General features: G+C 34.9%; 1 protein-coding gene across 2 annotated transcripts in view; it reads left to right on the top strand.

The window, feature by feature from the left end:
• ZFPM2 (zinc finger protein, FOG family member 2) overlaps positions 1–12,849 on the top strand; it is a 588,101-nt gene that overhangs the window by 262,468 nt on the left and 312,784 nt on the right. The window lies entirely within an intron of this gene.

Genomic DNA, 12,849 nt, shown 5'->3' with positions numbered 1-12,849 from the left:
GAATGTTTTCCTATCTAGGAAATTGTCATGATGATATTTAAAGAAAGGGACATGGTGCTAGCTTACCCTTGTTCATGTATGTTGTTTTAAAGGCTAAAATAACCTACCTTTTCTCGGAATAAGTACTATTTGGGTTAGTGAGTGCATATCATTGATAGCCTATGCTTTTTCAATAAGGATGCCATTCATAGTGATTGGTTGCCTGGTTTGGTTGTTGTCCTTCCTTCTCAAATAGAACCAAAATGACATTAGTGTGCTAGAGTTGAGTTTCAATGTGTCTGACCGTGCCTGATCAGACCAATACAAACTCAGAATGCTCTACCACAGATCAGGTACAAATAGTCTATGTGACTATTTGGGATGGATACTCTAAATCTGCACATCCTGTGTTTCCTTTGAGCTATTTCAATTCTACTTTACTCATAGAGCACAGCATCTTTTCTGATGTGGGCATGTCGGGCTGAGTGGTCCTGTGCCAGTGTCTCCCATGTCACAAAATCATTTTCAAAGTTCTTGAGAAAGACCTTGAAAGTGTCCTTGTATCTTTTCTTCTGACTACAATGCAAACATGTACCCTGTGTGAGTTTTCCATAAAATTTTCTTTTTGGCAAATGTACATTTTGCATTTGAACAATGTGGCCAGTCCATTGGAGTTGTACTCTCTGAAGCAGAGTTTGAAATCAACTCTCAAAAGAAGGATGGAGATTCTTGTCACTTTACTGTTAAGTTAGCCACAGTCCTTCTGGAAGTATTGTTTTTGTCTTCTCAGTATTCCATATCATAGGATTATAGAACTTGAAGGGATCTAAATAAATTATCAAATGAGTTGCCTCAATTTACATGTGAGGAAATGGAGGACCATAAAATTGAAATTACTTATATAGCATCACTCAGTGAATTAGTTGTAGAAGTAGAAATACAATTCAAATCTTTTGACTCCTAGTCCACAGGGCCACAATTACTATCTCCCATCCTTTATTGATATAGAATATCCCTATTTTTCAATCATGTCATTTGTAATGTGTTGTGGTTGACACAAAGACATTAACCATATAGAGGAGTCAGTTAGACATGGGGGTGAGTAGACAGTACTGGTTTAGAGATCTTTGGCTCAGATGTGCATTATTATTCTGTAAATGCTACTGTGATTTTTAGTTTGCCCAGGAGATTTCTCATGTTCTTGAATACTTTCAAATACAATATAGACTGAATGAAAATAGCCTACACATTTTTCTCTGATTGTTATAATTTGGTAAATGGAAATCAATCTTAGGAATATATTCTTATTCTATTGTGATAGTTTGGAACTTCTTAGCAGAGATTACAATTAGTTAATTGATGTCAGCTTTTGACAGAATAGCACCAAGGACATTAAAACTGCTATTGTATTGATAGATGAATGGTGCTTTTTTTAAAGTCAGTTAATGACAATATTTTATAGTTTGAATTTTTCTTTAATATTATAATATATACATATATATATATTTAAATCCATATTTAGTCAGAAAGAGTTAATTTGCATGAAGATAAACTAGTATTAAAGAAATCTTCTGAGCAACCATGAGGACCACTGATACATGATTATCCAGTCCAAGGTAAACATCAATAACATCTGTCATTATATACACTGTGTGCAACATGTAAGTGAATATATATGTATGTGTGTATTATATATATGGATTTATTCACACATATATTCTATATATCTCATATAGACAGAACATATATATAATATTTATATATTTTCACAGCACAGATTATATAAGATGCTCATGTATATATGCATATAAATACATATATGCATACATACATAAAACACAGGATGAAATTTCTATCTCAGCTGTGACTATATATTCTTAAATCTAAAAAAAAAGAGAAAAAAACAAGAATCTTTCATGATACTTATATATTCCCCACTGGAAATTTTTTAGCTAAAGACTACAAACTGAAACATATAACTCAGGAATTCTAAAATAAAACAGGAATAAAGGATAGCATTAAGGAATTTATAGTAGGAATAGAAGATGTGGGGGCAGCTAGGTGGCACAGTGAACAGATAATAGGCCCTGGAGTCAGGAGGACCAGAGTTCAAATCCGGCCTCAGATACTTAACACAAAACTAGTCGTGTGACCCTGAGCAAGTCACTTAACTCCAATTGCTCTACCTTCCCCCCTTCAAAAAGCAAAATATGAAAAAAAAAGAATAGAAGATTACTCTTTTTGCATCAAGAATGAGATGTGACAGGTAGAAATCCAGAATGCCCCACTGGGACCTTGATGATGTCAGTAAAATGTGTGAAATGCCTCATCATGTTCGGCAAACTCCTAACAGCAAATTTCTGGCAGGACATGGACAAGAGTTTTTTTTTTTTAAAAGGCAGCCATAAATGAATTGAGATCTGCATTATTTGGAGGAATTCTCAAATTGATTAGGTTGTACCTCTAATTGTGTAAAGGGATGACTAGAATGGATGATATAGGGATTCCTAAAATTGATCTTAAGAAATACAGATGGACCTTTATAATATAGGAGGCATGAATGTCCAACATATCCTAAAACTATGTTTGCTACTTAGCTATAATGAGATCTACTCAGAATATTGTCATGGAAGCCTTAACAAATGTTTGATAAACATTATGCTTCAGAAAACAAATGAAATCAACTTTGTCCCTAAAGTGTTGCCAATAGGCTCTGATATGGAATAACCCATTTAAGAACATAATTTAACATGGCTTTAATTAGGGCAGCTTTTAAGTAGACTATTGCATATTTGCAAAATCCCAAACTGTAGTCTCATTTCATATGTATTTTCTTTTGTACAGAATCACCAATGGTTTCAAATATGAAATATGAAAATATGGGGGAAAGGAAAGAATTGGCAACAAAAGTTCCATATTCAGAAAAATGCAGCTGGAAGCATTTTTCCTTCAGCTTCAGTTTTTCTGAAGTTATTTAACTCAAGACAATATTTATGAATGTGAAATTTAGTTTTCACATTATACATCATTATCATTTCAATGGTCCTACGTGGCTGTGAAACAGTCTGCTTGCAGTTTTCATAGTTACATTGTGCCAGGCCTGACCCGGAGTGTTCTAACTTTTTTCTCTATCTCCAAAGTTAAAACATTGTACCCTATCTTAGAAATTATGCATCTGGTCCTCATTTGCCAAACAAGAAAAGCTGTGTGATTATTTCCATTCTACAGAAGTGATTGTTCAATATTAAACATAAATAGTGCTACCAAAAACCAGACTGTGTCTGCAGTTGTAAGTGAAATATTATGAATCAAAGAGGGATTGTATCTGTTTTGTGTGAGCCTACTCAACAAAGACAACTTGTGAGAAAGATTTTCAAATAAGCACATACAAGTAAATCCAGGCAGTTTTTACTTAAAGGCTGAACTTTTTGAAGAAACTGCCACTGTAGAGAGAGAAGTAGATTTACATGTAGGTTTTGCCTGCTGGATAAAAATATAAAGTATATATACCGGTGTCTAAATAGGCAATTTTAAATGCTTCAAACTGTAGTACTGTGATGACTTAATAATGATATTGCAAGATTTATTATCATACTCTGTATTTGCATTTAAAACATTCTCTCAAAGTCATTTCAATTGTCCAGGTAAATTTTTATTGCAAGATTTTTATAGCCATACCTATAATTTTTTCATCTTTTTTTCAGATTTTCCAAAGAAACAAATGAGCAAAGTTACTTATTTGTTTCAGAGAGTAAATTTCCATACAGAAATAGATTAGAAAATAGACTTTGGACCCACCCATATTATTAACTTCTCCTCTTAATTTTTAATACAGAAACAGTTTCCTAAATACATGTCAATGGGTAGAAATAAATAAGACATATAAATCAATTCTTTTGCAAATTGAGAATTATTCAGATGATGGAACTGGAAGTAAGATGTATCATTGATATAAAATATTATAATTTAATAAAAAGCTAAATTATGGGAATTATTTCTAACACATGCACTGAACAGTAGTACAGTAACAGTTGTTACAGTAGTAACAACAAAAACGATAATAATAACTAACATTAGTCTGCTGTTTAAGATTTGCAAAATGCTGAGCGTATTTTATTTGTTCCTCACAACAACCCTTTGAGGTAAGTGATATTATTATCCCTGTTTTGCAGATGAGGAACCAGTCTGAAAAAGGAAAAAAAAATGTGAATTTCGCTTGGTCATAACAGATTATAATTATGATGCAGGGTTCAAACTCAGGTTCCCTTGATGCCAAAGTCTGGTGCTGTAGCCATGACTTTACCCATCTGCCTCTACAATTAAAAATGAGCCTAAAATCATATATATATATATATATATAACTAATAGATATATATATATATATATAATTTACAAATGGATATGAGAGAAAAAGAGAGGGAGATAGAGAAAGAGAGAGACAGAGAGGGAGAGAGAGAAAAAGAGAGAGACAGAGGCAGAGAAAGAGACACAGAGACAGAGAGAAGAGGTCACTTAAATGGATAAAGCAGTTTATTTAATGTTAGGAAAGATTAATAGACTGGGCAAGATTCCTTAGGAAAATTCTGTCAGATCTAAATTCTTCAAGTGCTTAAGTGCTGAAGGAGAGAAACCTAGAAATCCTGCTGTGCCTACAATTCATCCAGGAACCAGGGTTGTACTCTTTTGCCATGCCAAAGATCCCATGGTAAGATAGTTTTATGTCACAGACGTGGGCTTGCATCCTGAGTCTACCATGTATTTTCTGTACTATGTGATCCCTTAGGGTTCACTCATTAGCCTTTTGCCTGTCAGTTTCCTCATCAATAAAGTGATGGTTAAAATGATGCTTACTTCATAGAGTGGTTGAAAGGATAGCTCCTTGCAAAACTGGTAAGCAGAAGTTAAAACCCTTAGAGCAATAGAAAGAATGAGGTTCACTGGAAAAAAACACCAGGAATATCAGCACAAGAAGTGTAGACTTCTGTACAGGGTGGTAGGTATAATCCTATGGTTTTCCAACCCCGTTGAATGAGAGGGCTGCTCACGGATCATTTCCTAAGCCAGACTTGTCGAAAAGGTAGTGAGTGCATTTAGAAGGTTCTGTAACGCTTAGCAATCTGTCAGTAGAATATTTTATTAATGTAATATACATTTTCATTTTGATGACCATTCTGATTCAGTCTCTACTTTATGACAAATGTGGTTTCAGTTACTAATCCATAAATGTAAATAAAACAGAAAATTCTTATTAAAAATCCCTTTTACCACAATGTAAAATTATGGCATAATTATACCTATCCTAATGATTCTCTGATTGGTTGGAACATGCAGTTCAGGATAAAGTTCTTGTCTGTTGAAACTACATTTTGGAATGGACCAAAATTACATGGTGTTTCTGAAAATGATCATTTTAATTTTCAAAATAAAAACAATATCTCACATTTACAAGACATTTTAAGGTTTGCCAAAAGCTTTATATGTAACGTGTATGAGTATAGTGTGTGTGTGTGTGTATACATACTTAGGATGAGGGTTTGTTCCTCTCATGGATACAAAGAAAGTGGTGCTTTATCCATCAGATCATAATGAACCAGCAGAGTTAAGGTTTGGGGAAGCACATAAGTCCATGGGTCGACAGGGAAGATTCAAAAGGTAGCTCTGTTTGATTTTATTCTCATTCTGTGAAGCTCATTGATCATCTAGCCACTCGCTTCATTTTCTTACTCAAACTGATTGGTGTGAATTAGCCTTTTAATTGCAAAGAAAGAAAAATGCACCAGCTTCCTAATTTAGCAGTGATTTATTCTTTTTTATTGATTAATTTAATATTCATCTTATCACACTCTATCATTTTAATCACTATATTTTTCTCAGAAATTTTATCTTGAAAATTTGAAAGGACCATCTATGTTCTTCCTCATGGAAGTGAGTACTGTTTTTATATATGAATCAGTTTATTTATAAGGGAGTCATTTAGGTAGTGATCCTACTATGTGCCAGACACTGTGTTGGGTGCTGAGGATATACAGAAAGGTTTTTTTAATCAGTATTAGTGGAGCTTATCTCCTTATAAAAAAGAAAAATTTATAATATTTATATATAATACATATATTACAATACAAAAATATGTATCCAAGAGGAATACAATATATTTGGAGGAGAGAGGACACGAGCAACTGGAGAAGGGCATGGATTTATAAAAAGCTTCCATAGAAATATTTGAACTGACATTTAAAGGAAACTAATTATTCCAAGAGGCAGAACTGAGGAAGGATAGTGTTCCAGGCACAGGGAGCAGCCAGTGTAAAGACACATAGCTGGAAAATAGAATCTCATTTGTGAGGAAAAGTAAAAAGGCCAATAAGAGTAGGCCATAGAGGGGTGGTCAGGTAGCACAGCGAGTAAGAACACCAGCCCCAGTGTCAGGATGACCTGGGGATCGAATCCGGGCTTAGACACTTAGCACCCACCCAGAAACACCTGGCTGCGTAACCTTGAGCAAGTTACTTAACCCCAATTGCTTAGGGGTGCCCAGGTGGCTCAGCAAGTAAGAGCACCGACCCCAGTGTTGGGATGACCTGGGGAATCAAATCTGGGCTCAGATACTTAGCATCACACCCAGAAATAACTGTCCATGTAACCTTGAGCAAGTTATTTAACCCCAATTGCTTAAAACAAAAAAAAAAGAGTAGGCCATAGAGTGGTAAGAGAGAAGTAATGTCTTAGAAGACCAGAAAGATAGGAAGGTGTAAAATTTGTAAATAGTTAAATGTCAGGGAAAGGAATTCATGTTCAGTCTGCTGCACTGCCTGGTTTCAACTTTAGAGAATAGGACGCCCCTGTGTTTAGAATTATGCTCCAGGAAAAAAAAGTCACTTTGGCGTCTGTGTGTAGGATGACTTGAAATGAGGAATTGACTTGAGTAAGGGATACCAAATAAGATATAAGTGTAATAAAGTGAGAGAGAATGAAGGACTGATCTAGGACAGCAGTATAGGTGGAGAGGAGGGGAAGGATGTGAGCGAGATTGTACAGAAAGACATGAAAACATTTGGCAATTGAATGGATATGTAGGGTGAGTGAGAGTGAGGAGGTGATGGTGCAGATGCTACAAATCTCAAAAACAATAGGAAGTTCAGAGGAGGAGTTTGGGGAGGAAAGATGATGAGTTCTGTTGAATTTGAGGTGCCAAAGATACCATATTTTAATCAAGAAACCAATAGCTGTCTTTAGGTTTGTACTCCTTGGGCTGATGATGAGATGATAAATTTGGAGCAGAGACTACACGACCACTCACAAAGGTCTATTAAGATCGAAATTCAGCTTAGCCAGATGGTATGCTTATCATGGTAATGGGGGTACAAAAATCATCTTTGAACTATTCAGGTGTACAATGTATTCTGTATTTGGCATTAGCTTCCCTCCTCCTTCCTACCCCCTCCTTGAATGACTCTCTCCCTTTAGTGGGAGGAAAAAAAGCAACAATGGTTCCTAATTATCATTTCCTCTTTCTCTTCTTCTTCCTTCCAAATTCCATTTAAAGACAAGTGTTTTTCATATTTTATAATGGGATCATATCACTAGGCTGTAAGCTCCTTGAGGACAGGGACTGTTTTTTGCCTCCTTTTTTTATCCTTGGTGTCTGGCACATAGTAGGTGCTTAATAAATATTGATTGATCTATCCTAATATAAATTGTCTTTAAATATTCAAAGCTGCAAGAGACTATCGAGATCATCTTTGACAAGTTCCATATTTATGAATCAGGAAACTCAGACCTGCAGAGATTATGTGATTTGGTTAAGATGTCTTTCATTACTAGTGATGGAATGGGATGTAAGTCTTTTGACTTTCAACCATCCATACTCTCCATTATTCCTTTCATCCTCTCTTTGATGTTCCTTATTTTCCCCAATGTATACCATCACTCTTTACTCTTTCTTTTCCTTGTCATCATCAGAGGATAGATAGGGATTGGATATGGATTGAGATCTGTGATTTCATTATTATAGAGAACTCCCAGGAATGGAAACTCCCTGCACTAAGGCAGATGAGTAACTTTACTGCCACTCCTAGCCTGAAAAAGCTGCCTTAGGGCACTGAGAGTTAAGAGGTTAAGACCAGGTACATATAGTCAATATATAACACAGGTGGGACTTGAGACAAGTTCATCCTGGCACTGAAGCCAGCTAACTACGCTCTAGCCAAGTTGATTCTTTCACATCATGAGAGATTCTTTTTGTGGAAACTGAGAATTATTGCTCATTTCAGTAATTCTTTTTAATCATGAAGTGAAAGTGTTTGCTTACCTCCTCTTTGACATATTGTTTTACATAATTATTTACATAGCACATGTTGCTCTAATTTCAAGATGATATCATTGAGGCAAATAATTCTATTTTTATGGAAATAGAACATGCCTTCTGATGTTATCCTTCAGAGAAAACACCCCTTATTCCTATCTCTTAGGTGAAATGAAAGACAGATTCTAACTTGTCTGCTAAAGCTCAAATTTGTCCATTTCAAGAAACTCAAACTCTATGCATTGTTTCAGTTACTTATTGAATTTCATATTTCTTGGTGCAGTTTCTTTATATGAAGTAGAAAATGTTTCTTATTTACCAAGTTGAATCTGGATAGACTGGTTATGATTTTCAAACAATTTAGAAGTATTGCATATAAAAAATTCTTTATCATTAAGCTTTACTTCTACCATCAAGGGAGATTTTCCAAATCATAATCAAAGTGAATTAATTCACTTGCCTGAGATCAAACAGTATCCATATATGAGCAGAAACTAAAATGCAGTAAACAAGTATCTCAGTGAGGGCCTTTCTTATGTCCTTATAATTTCTGAGTTCCAGAAAATTACATAATCCTGACTCTTTAATGATTTATGAATTCAATGTAATTTTGTCAAGTATAATTTTTAAAATACCACCAATGTTCATTTCTTGGAATCTGTATATCTATTCATTATACAGTTGTCAAAGATAAAATGCATCCTAATTTCATATGTCTGTTTTTTATATTGTATGAGAAAAAATCCCACAGAACTCCTGAAATCCCTCTGTGTGTTTTTACCTAAATTGAAGGTATAACCTTTAAAGGGAGGAGGGGAAGAGAAAGGATCTAAAGTAAGGGTATTATACAACTCATTGGAAACTAACAAACATTACAAAACAGGGCTGTATATATAGTTTGCTTGATTTTCTGGACTCAAGAAAGTGATGGAGAAAATGTAAATAATGCAGACTAAATTTAAAGTTGTGTCATATGTATATTGGTAGGAGGGTCAATTGTGAAATATTCAACACTACCCACTGGATTTAGACAATCCTAAATAAATCTAGCCTAATACATAACAGAATATGTTCAATAACTTCAAAATTGCAGTGAAAATGAAGTTACAAAAAAGAAAATTAAAATTTACATGATAACTTTATTATATATTTAAAAGAAATCTACATAATAGATTTTCAATTTCATCTGCAATCATTTTTATCCTATATTATAGGAATGTTTGTTTTATTTCATAAATTAAAAATAAAATAAATTTTAAAAATTCTTAAAAATGCAATGGAAGTTACTAATATTCTATATCAAACAACTGCTATTAAAATATAGAATATTAAGCAATTGGAATGGAATCCATAGAATGTGTTTCTATGTAGATTGTTTAAGTTAAGTGCATAAATCAAGAGATTTGGAGCAGTTCAGTCTACTTGTTTTTTTTCTTACGCATAACCATCCCCAATGGGCAGCCATATATGATTTATTTGATGCCTTATTATGGGTTGTGTTTACACTTCCATCCATCTCTACTTAAAGGACTTTTTGTGGGCAAGTGAGAATTGTGACAGATAGATTAGTACACATAAAAGTGATAGACCTACCACTTTCTTTTGACAGCCCTGACGGCTTCGGACCTGGAGCTACTGGACTTTGCCTTATTGTACCAATTTGAATAGATCATTCTTCTCTTGTACTCAGAGGTATCAAATACACATCAGATGACAAAGTCATATTAATCTCCTTTGAACTTAATTCCTTTGGGGTTTTGACATTTTTCTTGACATAAAGTCTTTCAATGAAAAATCAGAGTAATATCTAGAAATTAAAAAGGAGAAAGCAGCTAATCTCTTGTGCTTAAATGCATGAGTAAGGTAGTGGTAATATATTTTTGGGCTCCAGATTTTAAGAGTCAAGCAGCAGACAATTCTGAATGTGCTTATCTGTTAGGGAACAAATAACTTCATCTGCTCTGTCACAAGAATGAGAGATGAAAATAGATCCTTCTATCTCTAAGCACTGTAAACTGAGAAGACATTTTAGATACACTCATAGATGATCTCACTGCTGCAACATGCAGGGCTTAAGGTAATAGTTTCCAGGATCGTTATTACTAATTTAAGATATTTTTGTTTTGTTTTGTTTTAAAGTGGTAATTACGAAATGTAGCAAAGTGAACTTTCTTAAGTAATATATATAAATTTATCTTATATATTATCCAAAGAAACAGAACAGTACAGTGATTGACCTTAGAGTCAGGGAGACCTGGGTTCAAGTTCTGCCCCTGACCAAAAATTAGCTGTATGACTATGGAAAAGTCATTTAACCTCTGAGTACCCCAGGTAACTCTATTAATATTGAAAGTTACAGTAGACTTGCAATCTGCACTTCAGGAGGAGGAATTGTTTGTACATTGGGAATTCTATTTGTAGATGGAATTATAGTTTCAGAACAAATGTACATTGTATACAATGTATTTGACATGCTTATTAAGTGATCTTTAAGTGGAAGAATTCTCACCTACTTTACTCAAAGTAAGGGTAAACTGGTTCTATTTTTTTTTAAGTTGTCTGTGGCACTGCCCTACAAAAGGGCAGCCAGTTAGTGCCGTGGATAGAATACCAGGCCTGGAGTAAGGAAGGTCTAAGTGCAAATCCATCCTCAGACACTGTTTGAGCCTAGACAAGTCACTTAACCCTTAGTTGCCTCAGTTCATCATGTGTGAAATGGGTACATATAAGAAAAGTAAATGCCAGTATCTTTGTCAAGAAAACACCCTGGACAAAGTCCATGGGATCATGTAGAGTCAAACACAACTGAATAAACAACAATAAGGTAAAGAGTTCTCACTAGATTTGCTTCTACTAAGGGTGAGCTGCTTCTAAGGCTAACCTTTAATTCACTTTGCCATGCGTTCCTTTCTGTAGAACGTGTAACATATATTTGTACACTTTACTATAGAAAAGACTATTTGTTGGGTGGCTAGGTGGCAAGTGAATAGAGTACCGTCTTGTAGCAGCAAGCACCCCAAGAGTCCTCAGGGTTTGCTGCCAACACAGGTTCTTGGATCTGCTTTGATAAAGGAAAGCAACTCAAAATGGGTTAACAAGCTTACTTTAATCAGTCAAATATGTATCTTTTACCTAGTTCAGGGGAAAAAGGTCAGCACCCCGAACTTCAGAGTATACAGACAGAATTATCAAGACAGAGAAACAGATCAAGTAGACAGCTTTCCAAACTGTCCAATCATTACATCCATACCAAATCAACAAATGGGTTTTTCAAAGCCGGGAGGCTCTGGACAATGGCTTCCCAGAATCCAGATCAAATCACAGAACACTTCTCAAAGTGAGCCCCAAAACAAAGCTACACATCAGGGCTCACATAACCTTCCCCTGGCTCAGATAATGTAACAACCTTATTGACTCACTGGCCAATCAAGAAGTATCTACTGAAAAACAAGCCTCCCACCCCAGGCTCCAGGTGCACTTTAGCCTAAGGGCAGGGAAGATCTTCAAATTTACATTCCCATTACACCTCCCTGGAGTCAGGAGGACTTGAGTTCAAATGTGACCTCAGACACTTAACATTTGTAGTCATGTGACCTTGGGCAAGTCACTTAACCCCAACTGCCCCATTTTTCCCTCCCTCCAAAAAAAAACAAAGAAAAGACTATTTGCATTTTGTTTAGATAGGGGAGACATTTGACATAAGTTCAACATCTTTGGGGCTAATAGTTTGTTGATCATGCCAGCAAAATCTCAGCTACTTAGGACCATAGGACCTACTGAGTGGTATAGAACTTACAGTTTAAGTAAATATTTCATAATTTGCTCAACCTCTATAGATGTTAAAAAATATATATATATATTTTATATAATATATATTTTATATTATTATATTATTATATTAATATATTATATATTATATTATATTATATATATATATATATAATATATTTTATAGATTAGCACTTGGCAAAATTTCACAGACACACTGGCAGAAAAATTTAAATCACACTTTTGATGTCCCAGGGCATGTGTGTCTATGTGTGGGTGTATGTATATGTATATACACATAGACACACACAGACACACACACATATACTCTTCATAAGGAAAAAAAATGAACAAGATTAAACTAATTCATGGGCTGCTTCCTTATGTAAAAGGTGCATAGTTTTAGAAGCTAGATTCTGAGAGACTTGTACCTACAAAAATCTGTGTAACTTGTATTGTGTTAGAGTTTTTCTAAGCAACTAGCCAAACAAATGCATGCAAGGTTGAGATGTCTTTGCATATATATCAGAGGTTAATCTTCACACAAAGAGACATTTATCAGGGACAACTGTTCCTCTGCTGAGGAAAGGAGCGAACCCTAGAGTCCAGGAGCTGATGATGATCTTATCAACAGAACTCTCTTCAAGAATATCATCATCCTGTTCTTGCCAAGACTAGTATTTCTGTGTCATGTATTTGTGAGTCAGAGAGAGAGAGAGAGACAGAGACAGAGAGAAAGAGAGAGAGAGAGACACAGAGAGACAGAGAGAGAGAGAGAGAGAGAGAGAGAGAGAGAGAGA

The sequence above is a fragment of the Petaurus breviceps genome, unplaced genomic scaffold, assembly GCF_028583685.1.
Source record: "Petaurus breviceps papuanus isolate PSGF00001 unplaced genomic scaffold, PetGlider_PUasm1.0 98, whole genome shotgun sequence".
NCBI classification, from domain to species: Eukaryota; Metazoa; Chordata; class Mammalia; order Diprotodontia; family Petauridae; genus Petaurus; species Petaurus breviceps.
Note: the sequence above shows the minus strand (reverse complement) of the source record. Positions and strands in the feature narration are given on the sequence as shown.